The sequence below is a fragment of the Maniola jurtina genome, chromosome 16, assembly GCF_905333055.1.
Source record: "Maniola jurtina chromosome 16, ilManJurt1.1, whole genome shotgun sequence".
In the NCBI taxonomy this organism is placed as follows: domain Eukaryota; kingdom Metazoa; phylum Arthropoda; class Insecta; order Lepidoptera; family Nymphalidae; genus Maniola; species Maniola jurtina.
The window spans coordinates 10024817-10049380 of record NC_060044.1 but is presented as its reverse complement, the minus strand read 5'-3'; the positions used below and the strand labels follow the sequence as shown (position 1 = coordinate 10049380).

Genomic DNA, 24564 nt, shown 5'->3' with positions numbered 1-24564 from the left:
CAAGTGAAGATTACAGTAACTAGAAAAGAGCTGATAACTTTCAAACGGCTGAACCGATTTTCTTGGATTATAGCTAAGAACACTCTCGATCAAGCCACCTTTCAAACAAAAAAACTAAATCATTAGTTTACGATACCACACGTACGATGCCACAGGCAGATACACAGATACTCAGATACACACGTCAAAGTTATAACACCTCTCTTTTTGGGTCGGGGGTTAATAACAACTAAACTCTAAGCAATAATTAATTGTAATAGGAACTACAGTTTGTATTGTGAGTTGTGACTTGTGACATTGGTATAGTTACGTAATTAATCGCAAAGTCTGATCACAGATAAAAGGCTCTATTTCAGTGAGTATGATCGCTGAGATTACAAGTCAGTCCTCTCTCACGAAGCTATGATTCTCAGATTGCTAAATGCTAATCTCAACTATAAAAGCTGAAGTGGAATGACCAGTCGGCATATAATTCGAAAAACCGATCGTGTTTCAAGGTGCTAGTATGGGCGACCTGGCACCGGAAAGCATTACTAGATGGACCGACGACATCCAACGAGTCGCAGGGAACCGTTGGATTTAGGCGGCGCGGACCGTGCCGTCTGGAAGTCTCTACAAGAGACGACCAGCAGTGACCTCTACCGGTTGATAATAATGAGGATAATGAAGCTATGATCGGTTAAATTAATGGTATTCTTGTTGCAACTGCATTTCGGCCAATAAATAGTGAGAGTTTTTTTTTTATTCAGATACTAGTTAGCCCTTGACCGCAATCTCACCTGGCAGTAAGTGATGATGCAGTCGATGGAAGCGGGCTAATCTGGAAGGGGTATGGCAGTTTTCATTAAACCCATACTCTTTTGGTTTCTACACGGTATCGTACTGGAATGCTAAATCGCTTGGCGGCACGGCTTTGTCGGGAACTAGCCAGACTAGACCAGAAATTTAGAAATTATAAACCGAACTGGGTATCGAACCTGAGACCTCCGACTAATAAGACTGCAGCGCTTGCAACTGCACCAGGAAGGCCGTCGAAAAGGTCTTCATCATCGTCTCAGTCAGTCGGAGATGATTGCAAACGTCATACTGTCGTCAAATGACGGCAGCGCCGCTCGCGCGGTCGCGTGGCGCGGAAGTGGTCGGCGAACGGGCGGCCTTGCGCGCGCGCCGAAGGTGAAAGTCTTGATTATTGAGCCTCGCTCCAACATCCTTCTGCATTCGGGCTAAATAGTGTCATGGATAATAATCTATAGTTTCATTGATCATTTACTTTATCACTTACTTTATTCGTCACTAGCTTTGCTCTTGGGAAAACATTGCTTAGGTATTTTACGCACAATAAGCGTTTAAGCCTCGATAACTCAATGGTTGAGGAGCGGACTGAATTTCGAAAGGTCGGCGGTTCAAACCACTCGTACCCACTCCTGGCACAAGCTTTACGCTTAATTGGAGGGGAAAGGGGAGTATTAGTCATAATTAGCATGACTAATATTCGTTATAAGAATAAAAATAAAGTTTTTGTTTGGAAAGTCTCTTCTACGTCTAGTTTTTGTTTGAAAAGACCTAGACCCACCACCCTTTTACCATTATTAGCATACCTACTAATTTTATCAGCCTCACATAAAAAAAAAAGATTCCGACGAATTGAGAACCTCCTCCTTTTTTGGAAGTCGGTTAAAAATAAGGTACCTACAATTCCTGACTGACCCATATCGAGCGTAGTACCCGCCATAGAGGTCGGAAACCTTCGTATAAGAGTCTGACCCGCACTTGACGGATTTTTATTCCGAAAAATAGTTCCCACGGGATTTTAATAACCTTAATCCACGCGGACTAAGTCACAGGCAGGAGCATTTACGATTTGTATGGAATGCCTAAGAATTGTATACTAGGAAATGTATGAAATGGTAAACGATAGATTACATATTTTATACCTTGTTAAAACAAACCCGGTATTTCATGGAATGGTTAGGTATCCTATAGAATGACTAAATTCCACACACTGCCGGTAAAATAGCCATTTGAATAAATACCTAAGTAAAAAGTTTCGACACCGCTTGTAAGAAATCGTTGAAATCAAGTAACGGGCCGCCTCGAGGTGGAATCTGTTCACGGCTACAGTATAGCACCCATTGTTATTCATTACCTGCTTTGGGCCGGAACTCGGAGCGAGTTTACCAGCCGACCCATATTCATAGACAATTTTTTTTTTTAATAGACCAGCGCTTGGCTGCAATCAGACCTGCTAGCAAGTGATGATACAGCCTAAGATGGAGCGCGCTTGCCTAGAAATTGCCTATTCACTCTTCTTGAAGGTACCCACATTATAAGTGGAAGGGAAAACTGATACACTACAATACTTCTACACTTCTTCTTACTTCGTCTTACTTCTACTTTATACTTCTACACTTCTTCTTACTTCTACTTTAAACTACTACAACTATACTACTATACTATTACAATAATCATTCCGTCTGTAGTATAGAGTTATAGACTATTTTCATCATGATCAACCCATCGCATCGTTGTCTAGTGGGAGGCTTTGGCCGTGGCTAGTTACCAGCCTACCAGCAAAGCCGTGCCGCCAAGCGATTTAGCGTTCCGGTACGATGCAGTGTCAACCAAAGGGGTATGGGTTTGATAAAACTGCCACACTCCTGCCAGGTTAGCCCACTTCCGTCGTAGACTGCACCATCACTTACCACCAGGTGAGATTGTAGTTAAAGGCTAACTTGTAGTACCTGTTTTATAACCTCTTTTAATTTTCTATAACAATAATATTCTGAATTATTACACTAGGTAAGTACGAAAGAGCTTATCAAAAGCGTAAAGAAGGACGCCCATGTTTTATGCCACAGTTATTTATTTATTTTCGTAAGGAAGAACGCCAGTAATATTGAAAAATTTATTGATATAGAAGGAAAGAAAAGAGACCGCGGCCGTAGTTCGCGTAGGTCAGACCAAATAAAAGAAGCGGTCGACACACCTATCGGCGATGCAATCCACGCGGCAAGAAACAGAGAGCAATAGAAGAACATCGTAGCAAAGATTGCATCTACGGGTAGCCACGATCCTCATAATTTAGGGAACGACGCAGGAATTAGAGGTTTACTTATATTACGTTATACAGTGGGCGGATCTCTTTACACGGTCGTCTAGATCCGACCCATATTTACGGTCCGGTACGGTCTCATTCCGCTCGTTAAATCGATGCTTTTAATAGAGATGATGGCTCAAGAGTCAAGACTCGAGACTCCTTTATATTTATACAATCCGGTGTGTAGGCACACGTGCGTAATGTTAACTTGTGGGTGTTACACCGAACTTGTTATTATCACATTGTGATAATTGGATTGGATATTGGCCGACTTTACGATACCTATACATCGTTGTCGATGGGTTCCCAACGAGTCACACCAAATCTGGTAACAGTGTTAACCGTTGGGTATCTATCGAAAATGTTTTCCCAACGAGTCACATTGGATGTTGCCTATCACTACCTTGGTATTACCAGAAGATAGATTTTTTTAAATAGAGATACAAGTTAGCCCTTGATTGCAATCTCACTTGATGGTAAGTGATAATGCAGTCTAAGATGAGAGCGGGTTAACGTGTGCCCGTTTAAGCCAAAAAGCCAAGCGCCTATTTTATTTTCATTTCTCTGTCAACAGTCAATACCTTATCATTCCACTTCCCAAAGACGAAAAATTGATCCTCTGTACATGTCGGAGTCTGATGGCTTAAGGGTTTGGTGGCCATAGTCTACCAATACCATACTGGATATTGCATCGATAATAATTCTCGTATTCGAATCAGATGCAGTGCGTAAAGACCTCTACTCTAATCACGTAGCGAGAACTACTTACCTATATAAAATAAAAATCTGTAATAGCATCTACTTAGGTGCAAATTGTACAACTTAACAGTAACGATCTTTAGCTCCGTTCTACTTTGAAGATATTGGACATATTACAACTATATTGAAATTCTTAAAAACAATTGAGGAGGTGAGCAACTAATAGGTAGTTAATACCTAAGTACCTACTCAAAGGTACAGAACTTACTGACATTTAGATCGCACCGACACCCACCCACTGCCCTGATACGACGATAATATGATTTTGACAAAGACAGTGAAAATGTCGTAGGTCAAATCACTTGAACAAACGTACGAGTAATACTAACCCGTCTCGTCGTCCTTTAAAAAAATATATTTTTCATGCACCCCAAAGCAAAATCCCTTGACTGCAAATTGTAACTGCCTATAGTTAAAATTATACCTATTATTGTGACTAAATCTGTTGTAGGTACATAATAAAATAACTCTTAATAACTAAACTAAAATGTCAGTCCTTAATCGATTGCTATCTCTTTCACAATGCCCGTTGCAAAAAAAGATAGCACCAGATAAAGACTGTTAAAAGTTTAGAGATTATCTAAAATATAATCAACAACAATAGGTCGTATAGTAATTACTTATAAAAAATAAAAAATATTATTTTTTATTTTTTATAAGTAATTTCATAAAATCACTAAAAGCTTTCGCGTCATCCTTTGAAGAATTTAGCATAAAAACCCTCCGCAAACAATGACAACGCCCGATAAACATTTTTAAGTCGAAACAAAACGATAGTTTGACAATATTTTCCCCGGTTTATCTCCTTATCGCGAAATGGTCGTTCTGACGTTGAAAGATAACGGTTAAGTTTGATTAGTTGTTATCTTTATGCCGAATACCCTGCACGTGAATGTGAAATTAACAACACGTTTATTTATAACATTACTTATGCATAAACATTATTATGGGTATATTACAAGAAAACTTACTTACATACTATACAAATCATGTCCGCGTGGAATGGTGCCAAGAATACTGGCTGCATTTCCACACTGGACAGCCAAGTTGATCCGTTGCGCAAAAAATGAGCCAGCCCTTCTGTCAAATTAATCAACACGTTCAAATACTATAAGTCATTTTCATCATCATCACCAACCCAGCTCCCGGTCACTACCAAGGACGGGTCTCCTCTTAGAATGAGATGGGTAGACCTAGGTTTTGATGATCTTCCTGGCGTAGTGGTCTTATTAGTGGGAGGTTCCGGGTTCGATTCCCCGCAGGGGTTTGGAATTTTATAATTTCTAAGTTCTGGTCTGGTCTGGTGGGAGGCTTCGGCCGTGGCTAATTATCACCCTACCGGCAAAGCTGCCAAGCGATTCAGCGTTCCGGTACGATGCCGTGTAGAAACCATAGGGGTTTGGGTTAAAAACTGCAGCCTTTCCAGATTAGCCCGTTTTCATCTTAGACTGCATCATCACTTAATAATAATATTTTGTACGATAAATCAAAAACTGTTATGCTTAAAAATAAATAAAAATCTGTTTTAGAATGTACAAGTAAAGTCATTTCATATGATACCCCACTTGGTATATTTATCTTACTTCGAAAATTTAAACACATTTTAATTTTTTTTAATGATGTAAACCACAAATTCGCGGTTTCCAGATTTATTCCTGTACTTTTGCTATAAGACCTACCTACCTGCCAAATTTCATGATTCTACGTCAACGAGAAGTACCTTATAGGTTTTCTTGACAGACACGACGGACGGACAGACAGACACACAACAAAGTGATCCTATAAGGGTTCCGTTTTTCCTTTTGAGGTACGGAACCCTAAAAATTGGTGCCCCTCAATAATTTTCCAGCATTCCAATCAAAACATTAAAGCCAGGAATTATTTTTATTTAAAAAACTTGAATATGAAAGAATATTGACGTGTGATTATTAAATAACTTGAACTCTCTTCGAACCGTGTTGTTTGTTTGGAAAATTTCCGAGACAAACAATACGCAGTTGATCTTGCAATGTTTTTCAACAGCACAGGTATGTACTTAGGTACGCGGCGAAAACGTACCAATTAAAATGGCTTTGGTCCTCTAAAAATATAGAAAACAAAATATTCAAATATTCAATAAAATATTTAAAAAAGTATGATGTAAATCTAGGAGGCTCGCCTAACATCGGGAGGAATGGCGTGGAAACCTGACAATGGATAAATAAGAGCTAATAAAGAAGAAGAAGAAAAAGGTACCTGTCTGAATTTAAAAAAATATATAAATGTATCTTGACTCTTGAGTTTAATTGAAAAGACATTGCAAGTATGGTGTTAAGAACCTTAGGTTTCCAAAGTGTGCGATTGTTGCCCACGATTGATAAGAAAATTATAAAATAGTATAACAAACACTTTGACAGTAGAATAAGTTGTAAATAAGGAAGAATCATAAGATTCTAAAGTGTGCGGTTTTCCATATTAACTAAGTGTTAAAATATTATAATATGACTGTAGAAGGTCATCAGATTAGGCATCAGAAATCATTTGGGTAGAAGGCGTAATGAAAGTTGAGGAAAGGAATTAAATAATTTTTGAATAAAATATTCATTTGTAATTTACAGATTTTTAATTTGTTTCACTTTTATCGGTAACAGCAATACTTCCTCAACGTAGTAACGCGAGAAGGTTTAATAAATCACTTTAAAGGTCTAATTTAGAAAAATAGCAAAAACAAATTGAGGGGACGAGGCTGTCAAACGGTCCCCGCATGAATTTCACCCCCCAGAGCTTAGGTGTATTGACCCACGCGCAATAGGTAGATAGGCAGGCGCGGTAGGTATATCTACATATTTCGACAAATAAATATTTATTAAGTACATGTTTTAATGTATCTATAAGTGCAGTGTGGCTTAACTGTAATGCTGGTTAAAAACGGTGACTCAAACCAGTAACTAAGTAACTGGATGAGTAGCATGAGGTAACTTTTTGGTAATTCTGAATTGAAGATAAGACTGTGGACGGTTCTATAGCAATTAAATTAAAAAAGAGGAGAGAATGAGTTCTTAACAACATTTAACTGAGTTCGGGCGTGTTGGATCAGCAAATAAAACTAACTTTATTCTATTCTACGTATCAATCCTAAATCTCTATTCTCAAACTTGAGATTTTGCCTGCAGGTTCTTTCTATATGTAAACATTGAGATATTCTAAAGTGATCTTCAAAAACACGAAACCGCTGGAAAAAGGTAGTAGAATAAATAATGCACCTACGTTACGCAAGAAGTTCTATCAATAGTTTTATTTTATCGGTAATGTCAATGTGTATTTGTAATAAGTAATTACTTAATTATAGGGAAAAGAGTATTTAGTCCGCTATCGTAAACCAGTTTGTAATGCGATGAATCAATAAAATAAATATTTCTATGATGTATAAAGATTAGTTATTATTATTCCTTTTTGTCAATGCATTGGGGCCATGCCTGTAAGTAGACGATATTGATAGAAAGAATACCTACTGATAATAAAGAACTCAATAAAGCAAGGGCATAGGATTTCATTTTAAATCATCATTTTAAACTCAACAAGCGAATTACTTTATTTTGGGATGTCGAAATTATTCAACCGATTGAAAAAGATAGATGCAACGCAACACATTTATGCGGTGAACGATGTTACTAAAATGTATTACACGCCTCAAATAGGTACAATCCACCCACACATACGCAGCTCTCTCAATATGGGCCGCGTGTAAAACAGTACCCACACAAACTAGTCTCGGCTTCACGGTTCTGCAGTATCTTATTCCATATCCTATAGAATTTAAGCCTGTTCTTTTAGTAAATCAGTTACTGACTGACTTTTGTTTTATTTTTGCCGAATATTCTTGTTTAAGAGTAGTAAAATTTTAACTCTACCTTCATTTGAACCCTAGTGAACTAACATGGTCAAGGCACCCTATTTCATTTTAGTTGACTGTCGCGACTTCGTCCGGTTGTTAGCGATTCTGTTGGAATTTCTTAAAATCTTTTATTTATGTGGGTCTACTTTATAGAGAAAACCTACATGTAGTGCTGCTGCATTAGATCCGATAGAACCACGTCAAACAAAAACATTTCCCACAATGACGTACCAAAGCCATATTGGTGTATTAGAGTACGCTTGCAAGTCTGTAGAAAGTTTATAAAAATAGCTGCAAAAGAAGTGAAAAATAACCTCGTAAGCATTTAACAAGCTGTTAATACGTCTATGGCATGCGCTAATGCTATATATATTTTAGTTACGTAACATGAAGTAGAGACGACGTGCAATTATTATGACGTTTTGTAACTACTTACCTAAGAGAGGCTGATTTATTAAAGACAGTTATGAGACTTACTAAAGGGAGTAGATACTTAAATCGCTAACAAATAATATTTTTTGTATTTAATGTAATCTTTATTAGTAAGTATATTTTGGATATAATATTTGCCCAAAGTTATGATATTAAGTTGAAAAAAATGAGTATGAAAACCAGTTTAGTTTCCGGTGTTTAACTTTTAATATGCAAATACATATATGAATTTTGACCTTCCAATTTTCATATAACCTTTTTCATTTTTAGCGTAGGTAACGTAAAGATTTTTTGCGTGAGCGATTGCCATTTATGCATTCTCCCCCTCTCGTTTATTCCCGTTCCAAAGTGCGTTCGTGTGTAGAGCGCGTCAATTCTTGGTTATTACACAATACATAAATTCTTACTGAATTGCAATTGAAAAAGCTACTATTATTATGACCTACCATCGTTAAGCTCAGAAAAAATTATAAGCATAACATAACTACCACCGATTGAACTAACATATATCTACTTATTTTATTTTGTAACTTTTAGACAGTAAAAATTTTACAACAAAACTTATTTATGTAACAAAAAATAAAAATATATATAACTTACCTACTTTTATTCAGTGTTTGCAAAATAATGCACTAAACAAATTACAGATAACGATGAAAGATAAATATGTTATTAAAGCCGCCCGCCGCGAACGAAGGGTTAAATTTTTAACGTTTCAAATAGGTATAGTATGTAGGTGAATTGTTACCTACATAACGTAATGTGTGTTGCTGGGCTCCAGCTTGTGTATAAATATGTTAGCAATAACTTAATATAATAATAAACACTTAACCCTTTCCATTAGTAAGCCAAATCCGTTTAACTAACAATTACTATAACTCACTTAATTAAGGTTTTAATCACCAGTCCAGTTCCTTACCAATGGGTAGGCAGTTTGTTTAGGTATACATTTAAGTTTGAAAACGAAACAGTGGTGATAAATATATATTACCACTACGATTCAACGAGAACAAAGACGTTGCACGAAGTCTGCCGAGGATAGTCGAAAATACACGAACAGCTGTGGCACCGATACGCCGCGAGGCTTGGACGGCTGCACCATATTCAAATATAGACTTTATCCATGGACCACAAGGCTTAAATTCAATTGTTTTGTTCAAAATACCCACACACCGCAATGCCCAGTCCTTGATTATTGAAAAAATGTAGTGACAGTTCCATCAACTTTTTACGGTTATTAACTAAACGGCTTTATAGCTACTTAAATTGTGATCTGAATAAGATTTTAGGACTTTTGACGATTAATAAACTCAGAAATGGACTTTGGCATTCCACTTTAGATTTCATAATATTATTATAAGATACTAACTAAGTAACATTGAATTATTCTGTACTAAAAATACCTTTACCTAATTTTTTAGATTCTTATAGGTCGAATGAAATGTGTAACTGAAACCATCAAAGAATCTCACTTGATCAAAAATGAAAAACTTGATCATAATATGTATGTGAAAATACTTATCTAAATATGACGTATAAATAAATGGGAGAATAGGCAGGTACATACCTATATCTATCTGTAAATTACCGTAACAGGGCTTAATTTACATATTGATAAGCATAACTTAGACTATTTTTATTCCAGAAATATAATATTATCTGAGTCTTATGTGAAAGAAAGAAAAGTGACGTGATGAGATAAAATTATCGTGAAAGGAGGCGCAGGCAAAAAATAGTTCTAAATAGATAAGATTTTAAATATGTGAAAAATACACCGACAATGGCAGGCTCATATTTGCGCGCAAGCGTAGCATTCCGTTAAATAAATTGCAAAAATGTTTTCACGCATACATTGGTATATCTATCTACTTGTGTGTTGATACTATAATTATTGAACTCAATGGATGTGTATAATGTAAAACGGGAGCTATAATGGTTTATACACTATCTGTAACATAGTTAAATGTGAAAAACGAACTATAGTTTTTAATGCACTGCTTGATTCAACAACAATTAAATAGATGTACTTAATAAAATATAAGGTGATTTAGTTAAAAAAGACAAACTTTAAAAAATAGGAGTTGTAAGAAACAAAGAGTATGCGGTTCAAATCGTAACCTAAAACCTAGACATATTATGTTGCAACTGATGCAGTAAAAACGTACTTGAAAGACATATTTTGAGAGAAACTAATAGAACTTAACAAGTTTAACGTCAACACTCTAACAGTAATGAAAAACAGTGCCTACGCATATTATTATAGACTATGTCATAACTTATTAAATCCGCCCATGCGTACATTAGAGAAAATCCATATACGGAGTGGCGAAATATTATCAACCATGGAAAAAAGTAGAATACATATAAAAGCAATGGTAGTCCCCAACAGAGCTTCAATTCCCTACCAAAGTCTCACAATAATTTAAGGATACTTTATATTCAGCACATATAGCAGTCAATACTATTTTTTTCGGCTTTAGCCTAAAAAGGCAATCCTTGTAAATCGGTCATGCCATTTATTGGTGACAAGGTGTAGTAACATTTTTATAACAATAATGACCTGGCCATTGATCGGTCGTCGACCAAGAACAAAGGATTAAAATGGAAAGCATAAATATACCTATGTGAATATAATTAAAATATACTCACAATTGTTAAAGCTAGACTACCTATAGTTTTGCTTATCCAAAATAACCTTTAATGGTAGCACCTGCTAGTATTTGAAAGTGTAATACGGTGCAAATAAATAAAATTCCGAGCCACCAATTTAACGATTTTAAACAATTGCTCAAATATGTATTGTATATTGTATATGAGAAAAGATATCTAAAAGAGTGGCAGATACCTACAGATTTCAGGCAATTTATTAAAATGCGAAAATCATTATAATATGGTATATAGTATACTATACAATATATAGTTTATGTTTGAGTTTATTTTGAATCGGATGACCATCCCCAAGGTTATTTTTATCGCATTACATATTCAAATCATTTGTCACACAATGACACCAATATTCTTAGTCGAATTATTATTAATAGAAATAATTAGGTACATATGTATTAATCACAGGCACAAATAGTCGTTGTACGTCAAACAACGTATAACAGCAGCAAGTTGCTGAAAACATTATTTTTAGTTGTCAATGTCATTTTGGTTTCGCAGTGTCAACGACTCGATAACTCTTTTTACAGCCACCGACACGACCTGAGAAAAATATTTATACCTATTTTACACGAAAATCATATCAGTCTTAATAAGGTTCACTAACCAGTATTACAATAAAAAATAAAATATTTCATAACAAAGAGCTACTTATACTATATGTTACAATCAACTTTTCAACTTTGGGAATACGAATTTCATTAATTACCTAGATAACTTGAATATTCTGAACCAATATTATTTACATTTCTAAACACATGCTTCAAATATAAATGGAAGCTTGTGTTTAAAAAGTATATTGTAGTCGTATTTTATTTTATTTTGTAGAAGGTGTATAATCTACGTAAGCTACACCACAATATCTATTAATTATCCAAGTAATAAAGCGAAGTTCGCACAAAAAACTGTGCGATGGAAAATATGGATAGAAAAAGTCATATAAAAAGTAGATTAATTACAATACTTAGTACTAACGATTTCGATGGGTATCGTTGTCGTATAATATAAATAAGTTCAATAACGTATTCAACACCTGCCTCTATAAGAAATCGAGGTACAAGACTTATAAGGCAACAAAAAATAACGAGACATCTTTACGAATCAAGCAAGATTTCATGTCGACCTCTAATGAAATTTGAATGAACCTCCTTGCATTAATTTAAACAAGAATTTGTCCTTTGCTATAGAAGCATTATTTGTACCAAACTAACAAGATAACGTATGCACGTTGTATAATATACTGCCAACAAAATCACACTTTGTTCCTTAATAAGTAAATATTAATATACATCGTTATGGGCATAATTTCTGAAAAGTGGGCGACGAGAAAAAGTTTTAGAACCACTGGTCTAAAACTATTGTATTCAAGTTATAACGAAATTAAAAGTTATAGTTTATTTTAATTCATTGGGTAAGAATTTAAATAATATTTATATAACGACGAGGTGATGCCCGCGACTTCGCCCACGTAAATTTCAGTTTTTTTTTTTAATTTTTGAGTATTCTTTAATTTTCCAGAACAATAGTACCTTGCCTGCGGGCGGCAAGCTTTCCTGTGTCTCATGAATATCGATTTAACGGATGGACTGTGAAAAGCTAGCAGACACACAAGGCAGACACACTTTCGCATTTATATTATCACAAGTATGGATTAATTAGGTCACCCACCCCAGCTTTGCTCGAGTCTACTTCATGATATACCCATAGAGAGAACCTACATACAAAATCAAGTTCGTGGTGATAATGTTAGTCAGTCAGTTTATCCATTTATATGTACTTAGTACAATATCTATGGATATACTTACTGTAATCAATACTATTATTATAAAGGCGATTTTGATATTGGTACAGAGTTAGTTACCTAAGCTACATTTTATTCGGGAAAATCAAAGAGTTTCCAGGTACGCACCTGGAAACTCTTTGATTTTCCCGAATAAAATGTCGGCGAGCGCCGGCACAGATGGGGTCCATACTTGTATAGTTTCCATAAATCGTTTCAAATAACTACAAACTTGACATTAGCTAATCTTTGTAAAGCCAGACGACGAGAGAGAAAAAAAAAGAGTTTCCACGGGATTTTTAAAACCTAAGACATGCGGACGAAGTTCTCTGGCATCATCTAGTAACTAATATAAGATAGTACAGCTAATAATGCAGATGAAACGCCAGTGAAATTGCTCATATTTTTCGATTCGCGAAGCCGGGATAATTTTGTATAGATTTCATTTCCGACGAGCGAAAACTGCACTGCAGTTTTCGGAATAGAAATATTGAGCTTCAACTTCCACCAAGTCGACGATTTTACGCGGCTTAGACTTTTTTATTGGGAACATAGGTAAATCAATTTTCGAAGAATACCTACGGTACTTGGCTATATCAAAAATAAATTATTTCTCAGTGATTAATTATTTTTAATAGAGCGTATTCCAAAATACGTAAATTCCACGTCCTTTACTTTGTTAGTTTTAGTGTAATAATCATTTTAAATTATCGATTAAACTAAAATAAGCAAGACAAAACATTGTGACGTCACATGCCAGTATTTCATAGAAGCTCGCATAGTTTTGGCGTTTGATAAGAAGAAACTTTTACTAGTTGTTAAACGGATTATGAACTAAAACCGTCAACATTAAATGACTTGTTATGACTCCTTACTGACCGATCCATTGATCCAGCTTAAACAGCTTTGATCAGAATCATGAAATTCAATAGATATTTTAAGCTATCTCCATTCCAAACAGCTAAATCGGTTCAGTTATTGTGGCGTGAAGGAGTAACAAACATCCAACCATTCAAACTCTCACATTTATATGACTGGGTAATATTATTAATTTTAATATGAGACATTAAACCAGCTACTTACCTAAATATTTACCTTCTCTATACAATAATAAAGGTACATAGTTTATGTTTATGGTCGCTTCAATTTTTAAGTACAAGCTAAATCACAAACTTTACTATAAACATAGCTATTGTGAACTAATATCGATGCATTACAGACCTCTTTACACGGTGGATTTGAGGATATAGCATCCGCGCATTAGTAGATGACAAATATATTATACACACAAATACCTACTTAAGTTGCGGGCTTACAGGGAAATATACTCACGGTAATGTGAGTTTATAGCCGGCCTTATGAAAATCAATAAGCCTGTGACGGCGTCGAGCGCAGCGGTCGGCATGTCTGTTTTCAAAATTAGGGGTCTAGGATGGATCCCCTTATATAAGTGAAAATTTATTTTAATTTGCATTTATGTTGTGTTCCTTGATACTCGTACAATAGGTTCATTAAATGGAAGGAATGGTGATAATAAAAAAAAAGAATACCCAGCTGCGTTTAATGTGGACTCTTCTCAGACTTGGGCGCGTTTGGAACCTCGTAGCTTTAGGTTTAAGTTACGTAATTAATTATCACCACTATATCGTACAAATTTAACAATTTCGACCATCAAAAGGAGTTCAATTGTATGTACCTACCTACTTAGTATAAATGATTTTGACTTTGAAGTTCGGACAACAGTAGTTTTTTTAAACAACTAGGACCTAGGTAACATTATGTAGTAGGGACCTACCTACCCTTGTCATTCGGAGAAGAGACCCATTCTGAATCACTGGTCCGGCAATGGGTTGAGCATGATGACGATAATGAATATCACACTAATATTATAAAGGCGAAAGTTTGTATGTGTGTGTGTGTGTGTGTGTGTGTGTGTGTATGTTTGTTACTCCTTCATGCAAAAACTACTAGACGGATTTGGCTGAAATTTAGAATGAAGATAGATTATACCCTGGATTAGCAAATAGGCTACTTTTTATCGCGGAAAATCTAAGAGTTCCCACGGGATTTTTAAAAAACCTTCATCCACGCGAACGAAGTCGCGGGCATCAGCTAGTTTCAATATATTTTTTATCTCATAACTTTAAACGAGCCGTTATTTAGTTTCAACTTTTAGAGCAAGCCAGTACTGGTAAGTAATAAATTAAAACAAGTGAAGATTAAAATAGGAAGATACGGCGTACGTAATTAACTAAGATCATTCCAAATTTTCTTAAGAGCACTAACATTAATAGAATTACCGTCAAAGTTTCGTAACAAAGGCATGAATCAACACGTAATACACTCCTCGTTCTCCAAGGAGATATTTTGTGCCCACAGGTTTTTAACCCCCGACCCAAAAAGAGGGGTGTTATAAGTTTGACGTGTGTATCTGTGTGTCTGTGTATCTGTGTATCTGTCTGTGGCATCGTAGCGCCTAAACGAATGAACCGATTTTAATTTAGTTTTTTTTATTTGAAAGGTGGCTTGATCGAGAGTGTTCTTAGCTATAATCTAAAAAAATTGGTTCAGCCGTTTAAGAGTTATCAGCTCTTTTCTAGTTTTCTTGTAGAAAAGAAGGTTAGATAAACGTTAGGTTCATAATATCATGTCAATAGACAAATGTCAAGCTGTCAAGATGGACGTTGCCTAAATACATAATTATTTATTTGAAAATGATGTTTTGGAAAACTCAAATACCTACTTTGGATCGTCGGGGGTGTTATAAATTTTTAATTTAAACTTGTCAAATAGACTAGTTAGATACTATAGATAGATTTTATTTCAGACTTTCCCTGGGAGAGTTTGTGCTGGGAGGCGAAACTTGGGCAGTGATTGGTATCGAAACTAGCGACCGCTCCCAGCTTCGCACGCACGCGTGTAATATAGAGATATACTTGTGTGGTGTCAGTGTGGTTGTTATGTAGTATTTCAAAAGAATAAGGCGCCATCTCCACGAGCGAGGGTATTATTTTATATCAAATCTTTGAAAAGTTAAAATCAAAAGATGACATACTGACTGACTGACTGATATATCAAACTACTGGACGAATCAGGTTGAAGTTGGCATGCAGATAACTAAGAAAAGATTTTTCAAAATACAACCACGTAAAATAGGAGCTTTTTGTGTAGTCCACATAGTAGACGACCGTAATATACCTAGTAGACGAATTTGCGGGCATAAGCAAGTCATACCAATATTTTAAAGGCCAAAGTTTGTGTGTATGTGTGTGTCTGTGTGTTTGTATGTTTGTTACTCCTTCGTGCAAAAACCACTAGACGGATTTGGCTGAAATTTGGAATGGAGATAGATAATATCCTGGATTAGCATATAGGCTACTTTTTATCCCGGAAAATCAAAGAGTTCTCACGGGATTTCAAAAAACCTAAATCCACGCGGGCGAAGTCGCGAGCATTAGCAAGTAATTAATAATATTGTCATTCAAAAGAAGTGTTACAAGTACACGTAATTACGAATATTTATTTCCGTTTCCCCATGATCTACATAAAGGTCAGAATGTCTAGATCGAGATAATATTTACAATTCTCGAAACGAGCCGAGTTTATGTGATCAACGATTATTCCGGTGTTAATACGTTGATAAAAATGTGTGAATGGGGACAATAAAGTGCTGTTTTACGGGTTATGCTGCTCAAATATACCTAAATAAAGTATTTTTATTGTGATTTAAAGAGTAGTGTAGCGATGACGTTTAATAGAGAAGCTATCTTTTCAAAATCCCAGCTCCTCGCTCTAAGGAATGATTCCTTAATTCCTTTTTTTTTAAAAAAAACCTCTTTTTAGCAATATTAAAAAGGAAAAGATGCAAATATTCTAAATTTAGTATAGAGAAATACATCAGAATTGCCATCATTATCTATTTTAGAAACTAATTTACGACTTTCAAATAATTAACCTTTAAAATTCCTTAGAAACTGAAAAAAGTATGTACTTAGCGAGTACCTCGGTACAAAATGTAGATAACATTGCTGAAATAAGACTATGATGTTAATTCTGTAGTATTGTCTACACAAATCTCATAGTTAGGTAAAAAATTGTTTACCTTCGTTTTACAATCTTCGTAACAGAAGCTTGCATGGAGATGATATTTGGCGCAACCTCTTAAGACACAGCCTCCTTTCAGCGAGCTAGGTCAACATCCTTTAACTTAGTCCTGCGAACTTCGCTCCCAAAATGTAGCCCATTTGATACCTACGTATAGAATATAGGTTTAATTATCCGGGGAAAAAAATAGCCTATATCCACGGGATGCAATGCAGGATATTTCTGTGCTTGCTAAACGTCAAAATAGGTTAAAATGATTGAGCCGTCAAAACCTAGCAGACAGACAGACAGACACACTTTTGCATTTATAATTATTATAATTTATTATTTATAAGTATTCGTTTTTCCATAATATTTCCCTAAACAGTGAGACTTTTCAAAAATAGATACAATTTTATCGGCTACCAACGTCATTAGAGCTAACAAGGTTTCTAAGGATCAAAGTATGAATACACGGCGAAGCGACGAGCCTTTTTTGAAATGTTCCACAGAAGGCTGACTATACCTACTCCATTAGGGTATATATTTTGACACAATATTTCTAGTATTTTATCTATATAAAATATGTACTACCTATATGAAAGGAGAAATCCAAAAAAAACCTTCTGTTTTTCATAGTTTCAATTTTCATTTTTCTCGGCAGCCCCCATAGAGAAAGAGCCAGCAAAGGCCAGACCTTCGTTATTTTATAAAAGCTAAAAGTTTCTCTGCGTATTGTCCCCAACACAGAAACAAAACGATTCGCGACTATGGAGTTTGGATCATGGTGGCTTTGGCAGATAACAGGTAATAAACGTGTAAACGTGAAAGTTACGTCCACGTATAAAGTACCTATATTTTTTAAATATTTTATTCGGAATAGTACTAGAAATCACGTCACGTCACTTCTAACAATATAGAACTTTAATAAATTGTATGACATATCTAATACTTTAAAAACCCTGCTCTATTTTAAGCCTTTCCGATTTTAGTTTTTGTTTACGTCCAAATAGGTACCATTTTGTAAAACCCATTCTACCTAGGTTTGGAAATCAAACCCGGGACCAGACTACAGCGCCCTCACCACTGCGCCAGGAAGCTTGTAAAAAATCTAACTAGAGTTTTATCATATCTTCACCTATTTTATAAACCCTGCACCTTAAATTAAACTAAAATAAAACCATTTTTAGCCCCGTCCAATTTATAGTTTAATTTTGGTGTAGGTACTTACGTCGAAATTGGTACCATTTTGTAAAACCCATTCAAGCTAGGATTTGGGTTCACGCTAAGGTAAAATGTTCGTCACGATCAAACTTGGTGCAATCTAAGTCTAGACTCTAGACTGACGGCGCGTCTGGCGCGGGTTCATCGACTAGCCGAAATATGTACACTTACTTTATACCTACTTTTACATGGCTGGTTTGCTAATTCACATTAAGTCTGGCTGATAGGTGGCTTCGGTCGCGGATAGCTACCACCACAATCTTAATTGTTATTTAGTTTTCTGTGGTTACCACTCTACTGACAAAACCATAAACTCTCACCCATACCTAACTACCATTATTATCTAAATATACTTACAAGTGTAAATTAAAAATTTATAACACCCCCGACAAGTGAAGGTTACAGTAACTAGAAAAGAGCTGATAACTTTCAAACGGCTGAACCGATTTTCTTGGATTATACCTAAGAACAATCTCGATCAAGCCACCTTTCAAACAAAAAAAACTAAATTAAAATCGGTTCATTAGTATAGGAGCTACGATGCCACAGACAGATACACAGATACACACGTTTGACAAAGGAATATGGTATAGAACAATCCAATCCGAGCCTCCTCGTATACCTTGGTTTGTAAATAGTAAAATTAGTAGAAATAAGTTAGTTATAGCATTTAGACTTAGATCTGGACACGTGCCGTTAGGCAAGTTTAAACATTTAATGAGGAAAAGGGATTCTCCCAATTGTGAAGTATGTGGTAACGTAGATGATGTCTCACACTTGCTACTGGAATGTGTTCGGAATCACAATTTGAGAGAAACACTAATGTGTGAACTAAATTTAAATTTTATGAATATTGGTATTTTCAACTGTATTTTAAACAAACCTTTGAGCGTTTCGGCAATGAAAGTGTATGAATTTGTTAGTGATTCTCTCAAATTGTTGTAGTTTTAGATATAAACCTAGTTTAATTTTAATTTAGATTGTACCGATGGGGCTGGCATATAGGACACCTATAAAAGCCCCTTAAAAATATTAGAATAAAAAAAAAAAAAAAAACTTATAACACCCCTCTTTTTGGGTCAGGGATTAAAAACGAAAAGGTGATTGACTGATTGATTATATCAACGCACAGCTTAAACTACTGGACGAATCAGCCTGAAATTTAGCATGCAGATAGCTATTATGACGTAAACATACGCTAAAAAAGGATTTTTTAAAAATTCAACCCCTAAGAGGGTAAAATAGGGGTTTGAAAATTGTGTAATCCACGCGGACCAAACCGCAGCTAGTAAAATATCAATCCGACATTTTGTCTGTCTGTCTGTTACCTTCTCGGCTTAACCAATCTTGACACAAGGCACAGAATAGCTGATATCCTGGAAACGGACGCAGGGAACTTTTATCCCCTGTGTATGATCCTCCTTCCCTGGGATGCAAGCTATCTCTGTACCAAATTTCTTCAAAAACGGTTAAACAGATGGGCCGTGAAAAGCTGGCAGACAACCCGAAAAACTTACAGATACATCTTTGAATTTATAATATTAATATGAGTTAATATTTGAAGAAAATTTTGGGATTAATCTTTTTTTAAAAAAAAAAAAGAATATTAGTAATTTTTTTAATCATGACTAACATTCTCCTTTCCCCTCCAACCAAGCGTTAAGCTTGTGTTAGGAGTAGGTACGACAATAGTGCAACGGGTGGGGTTTTGAACCTGCAACCTTTCGATTTTCAGTCCGCTCCTATAACCGTTGAGCTATCTATCAAAATAATTGTTTCTTCTGAAAAAATTAGATTTTAAAGACCTAAATATAGGATATGTATTTGAAATTTGAATATCAAAGCATTGTCTAATGTCTTTACAGTTCTCATTAACTAATGGGTATCCAAATATAGCATAAATTACCGATTCACGTCCTTAACTAATTAATTTGATGAAGCCATAGACAACATTTAGCGGAAAGGCCATAATAACCGCAAAAGCTTATATCGATATAAAGTTAGCAATCACTCAAACAAACTGCGTATTAATCACTGACATCTACTAAAACAAGTACGATAGACCTGCGATTGCCGACCTGTTATTGAAAGAACTTGATTTTCGCCATTTTGGCCCTGATAGCAGCAATAAGCGAGAGTTACTTGGAACTACAAATGATCTTTGTCAACACAAAGATCATTTGGCATAAACTCCATATTCTGATTTTTAAGCCGTAACTCGTTACCTCACGATTTTCTCGATCTCAGACAATTTTTATTCCCGATACACTCGTGGGGCGTTTCGAATCGGCACACCTCTTCCAGTGTACTTGTACACGTCCATTTCAGTGGTACTAATAATTTAAAAAAAATTAAAAAGCCTCTGTAACTGAACGAGCAACGGCGAAAACCATAGAAGGTACTTGAAACGCCTCGTCAATTGAATTTCAGTTCTATGGATATAGAAATAAGGCTATTAATCAAATGAAAGAGGAGTCTACAATTTACCAATGTAAAAGGCTCACCATGACGAGTTCGATAAAGCTTTTCGCCCACTATTTACATATTGCTTTACAATATGTAAACAGCAGAAATTACTTATTTAAAAAAACCATTGCCATTATAGATTGCTTCCCTCACACCATAGTATACCATAGTAATATTCGATCACAGAATTCATTAAGATTCGCCCATAGAAGTGGTATACGGAGTGGGGACGAAGTCGGGAGCATCAGCTAGTATAAACTTCATCCTTGGCGCTAAAGCCTCGGCCCTCGAGTCGGCCATGGCCTAGTCAAGTGGTTTTCGTGTGCCATTTTCTGTACATAATATTTCTTGGAAAAAGAACAGTATTTTTTAGGGGTAGCCTATTTAAATAACCTGTTTTTAACTAACTGACTTAATCACGAATTCAGTAAGTTAAAAATGTAATGTCTGACAAATTGTGAGAAGATAGAGCTGATATAAATACTTTATTGCACATATTAAGATATAAAACACATGAAAAATAGCTAGCTCAAAACTACTACCTACTTATATGCAAAGGCGGCCTTATTGCTTACAGATCCATCTCTACCAGGCAACCTTTAGTGAGACGAGTGAATAATAAAATGGTATATAGGGTATAGGGTCAGTATACATGACGCAATTAAAATAAGTAGGCACTAAGTATAAGCTGTGGTCCTAATTAGTGTAAGGTTTGGCTTACAAAATTTGTTTTATTCTACAAACATAATTTTATTGTTTTAACTGTTTTAATTAAACTTAGCATCTTTGTTGCAAACATTTATATTTTATTATTTTATTCCGCGAATCTCAAACTTGAGCAATTTAAAGTACCAACCTATAGAAGTATGGAGCTTCCTTAAAGTTTGCCTAACGTATTGACATACATACCTACAGATAATAACTTAATCTAAGATAATTAACAACAGCTATCAACCTCATTACAAGCGAGACGGCCTAACCAACAATATAAAAAGTCTCCAAAAAGGGCACCATTACAGCAAATTTAACGGCACCTATTATCTTCAACACCGTAAATTAAGCCGCCACGTACACACAACTAAACTAATCAACGGATCAGTTGCGCAGCGCAGTACACGAATCAGCAGTTGCCCGACCAGTTGAGAGACCAGTCCGTCGATTTCAATCTGATTTCTTTGTCCGCGATGGGGAACGCAGATTGATCGTGACACAAGTTGGAAGCTGCGTCGGTGACATCTGTGGATAGGTTTGTTCGGGCCTTTGCGAAGACTATAATAATGCTTCAAAGATGGTCGGATAAGGGGGCGCGGGGCAGGTGCGTTCGTTTTACGGGGAAGGGATTCAATTGAAGATCTTGTATAATTAATTCGCCCTAGAGACAGTTCAGGTATTAACATATAACTTGCAGATATAGCTAGCTATAAACTCAAAGGAATCGCGTATTACGCATGCCTAACAGAGCTCTCTCCGTCACTTACTCCATACAATCGTAGTTCCCATTTCATTTGAATATTAAGCAACCAAAGTCCATGAAATTTTGCAGACATAGTCTAGAAACTAATATCTGTGTCTGTGGTGTTTTAGATTTTTCTAAAAATATGTAGTTTTAAAATTACAGGGGCTCAAAGATTTGTATTTTTCTTTAAAAAAAGGCCCAACTTTGTGCTCGTTTTTCTAGACAACGAAGCAATTTAATGAAATTTGGAAAAACCACAGACCTAGAAAATTTAATGAATATTATGTAGTAAAAAAATTATCGTTATATATTTTATATTGTTATAATTATGTGGGAACTACGAAAACCAGAAATTACACCCAGAAATCTTGAAAATTTCGTGCTGTCTCGATTTGTGCAAGCGGGGTGGTGAAGTGCGGGGGACGACACGTGAAACTGACAGAAACTGACAGTCTAAACACACGGGCCACATTTAGACTGCACCCAACTCCAAACTTGTCGATAGGTCTAACTAAATACACTGGTACATTTCAACTTGCGTTAGACGTATGCGTTACCTACCGTTATGCGTAGACGTTGCCTGTAGATAAAAATATGTCTCATGTTTGCTGGCAATAGCGCATGCATCAAACCCTGCAAGTTGCAACTCTCTTGCAACCTATTCCTCACGCAATACGCACAGCTTTAATATTATAATTTTTGACAATGTATACTATATGTAATGCCATATCACAGGTCACTCTCTGATTTATTGCTAACAATTTACTTCCAAATGCAAAGAAATCTAAGTGTGTTGAATTCACACTGCCCAAAACCAGGACCTTAAATGACATAAATTCATTGATAAATAATCATATGTTGAAAATAAAGGAGAACCCCGTGTTTCTCGGTATAATGTTAGATGCAAAGCTTCTATGGAACACCCACATATCAACACTTGATGGTAAACTCAGCTCTGCTGCTTACACTGTTAGAAAAATTCGACAGGTACTGACGTGGAAACTGCAAAAATTGTATATTTTGCTTATTTTCACTGTATTATGTCTTACGGACTCTTGCTATGAGATAAAGCGGTAGATATTGAGAAAAAAATGTATTACAGAAAAGGACAGGACGTGCAATTTATAATTTAAAACCGCGCGCTGCCATACAATAAAAATATAAGGAAATAAGTACCTTATCTATTATCTTATAGTAGCTTCTAAATATATTTACAACTAGCTAATGCCCGCAGCTTCGCTCGCGTGGATTTAGGTTTTTAAAAATCCCGATCCTTTCATTTCCCAGAACAAAAGTTGCCTCTCCGTAATAGCCCGTCCCCGGGATGCAACTTGTTTCTGTATCACGTAAGAATATTTAAACGGATGATCCTTTTCAAATCCCGAGGGATCACCAGGATTTAGGAATGCAATTTCTTACAGCATCAGGGTTGAGGTCAACGACAAAGTGTTTACTTGGTATAGATACCTTCAATATCAATTAATAATCGACACTTTTTAAATCCCATTAGCTTTAGTAGTCAGGTCCCCTGCAACATCAGGGTTGAGGAGTTGGAATCCAAATTTTTTATTGAACAATGTCGCAAACTTTCTTTATCGATTAAAAAAACTACCCAAAATTACGCAGTTAGGTTACCTGCCAAATTTCATGGTTTTGAGTCAACGGGAAGTACCCTAGAGGTTTTCTTGACACACACGACAGACAGAGAGATAGACAACAAAGTGATCCTATAAGAGTTCCGTTTTTCATTTTGAGGTACGAAACCCTAGAAAACGTAGGATCGGCATTCCGAACCAGTGGTAAATTTTTCTGACCATCCAAAAACACTTTGAAGTTTACCTAAAAGTTTACAGGAATAAAAATTTATCATTGTATTCCATTCCATTTCATTCTATTCCATTCTGTTCAAAGATAAATAGATAATAAAAATATTTGTCACCGAAACAATAATTTACGATACATCGACCAATATCAATTTTACTGATGACAATCTGACTATTACCAAAGTGAACGACTACTATAATATCTATTATATACGACTAACATAATATGTATTATAAATTGTGTGCCGTTTGCATTCTCACTAGGTTCTCATTAAGTTTGTTTTATTTGGTTAAACTTTCTGGCATTTATATTATTATGACGTTTAATTGGCAAACAGTCTGTTTATTGGCTGAAACTCAAAAATTCAGCCAATCACAACAAAGAAAATATTGTAATAATGATTGATGCAGCTTTCTGTAATTGAAAACAAAATATTTGACATTAACTTGAATGTGACAGTGTTTTCCGAATAGGGTTACCAGAGGCCCCGTATTTTACTGGTTACCCCGTATACCTCTGAATAGTAAGTACCAAAATTTTGGTAAAGAAGATGGGCCGTGAAAGGTTAACAAATAGATAGGCAAATAGATATATTGTCGTATTCGTAATATTAGTATGGATAGGAAGCTTTAAAAATAAAATCTTGCTATGGCTACACTCGTTTCCCTTTCATTTTAATTTTTTATTGTTGTATTTTATCTCACTGTCAAATTGAAAGGCGAAATTCCACTAACCAGGTAATTAGCCCATAAAGTTGAGCGAATGTTTTTTTCCTCATGACAGGATTCAGTTCCGGCCCTAATACATAGGCTGCACTAAAAGTATCGGGAATGGAATATTTCCACTGTCCCTGTCATATTAAAATCTTTTTAATTGAAAACTCCTTGGTTTTAAAAATCGAATAC

At 35.6% G+C, this 24564-nt stretch overlaps 1 long non-coding RNA gene across 1 annotated transcript; it reads right to left on the bottom strand.

The window, feature by feature from the left end:
* Window positions 1–2137: 2137 nt before the first annotated feature.
* On the bottom strand, window positions 2138–22837 carry LOC123872995. The gene is made up of 3 exons (XR_006797581.1): window positions 22827–22837; window positions 16440–16522; window positions 2138–2149 (listed from the first exon to the last, which is right to left on the bottom strand). It is a non-coding gene; the product is annotated as an uncharacterized LOC123872995 (long non-coding RNA).
* Window positions 22838–24564: the final 1727 nt, after the last annotated feature.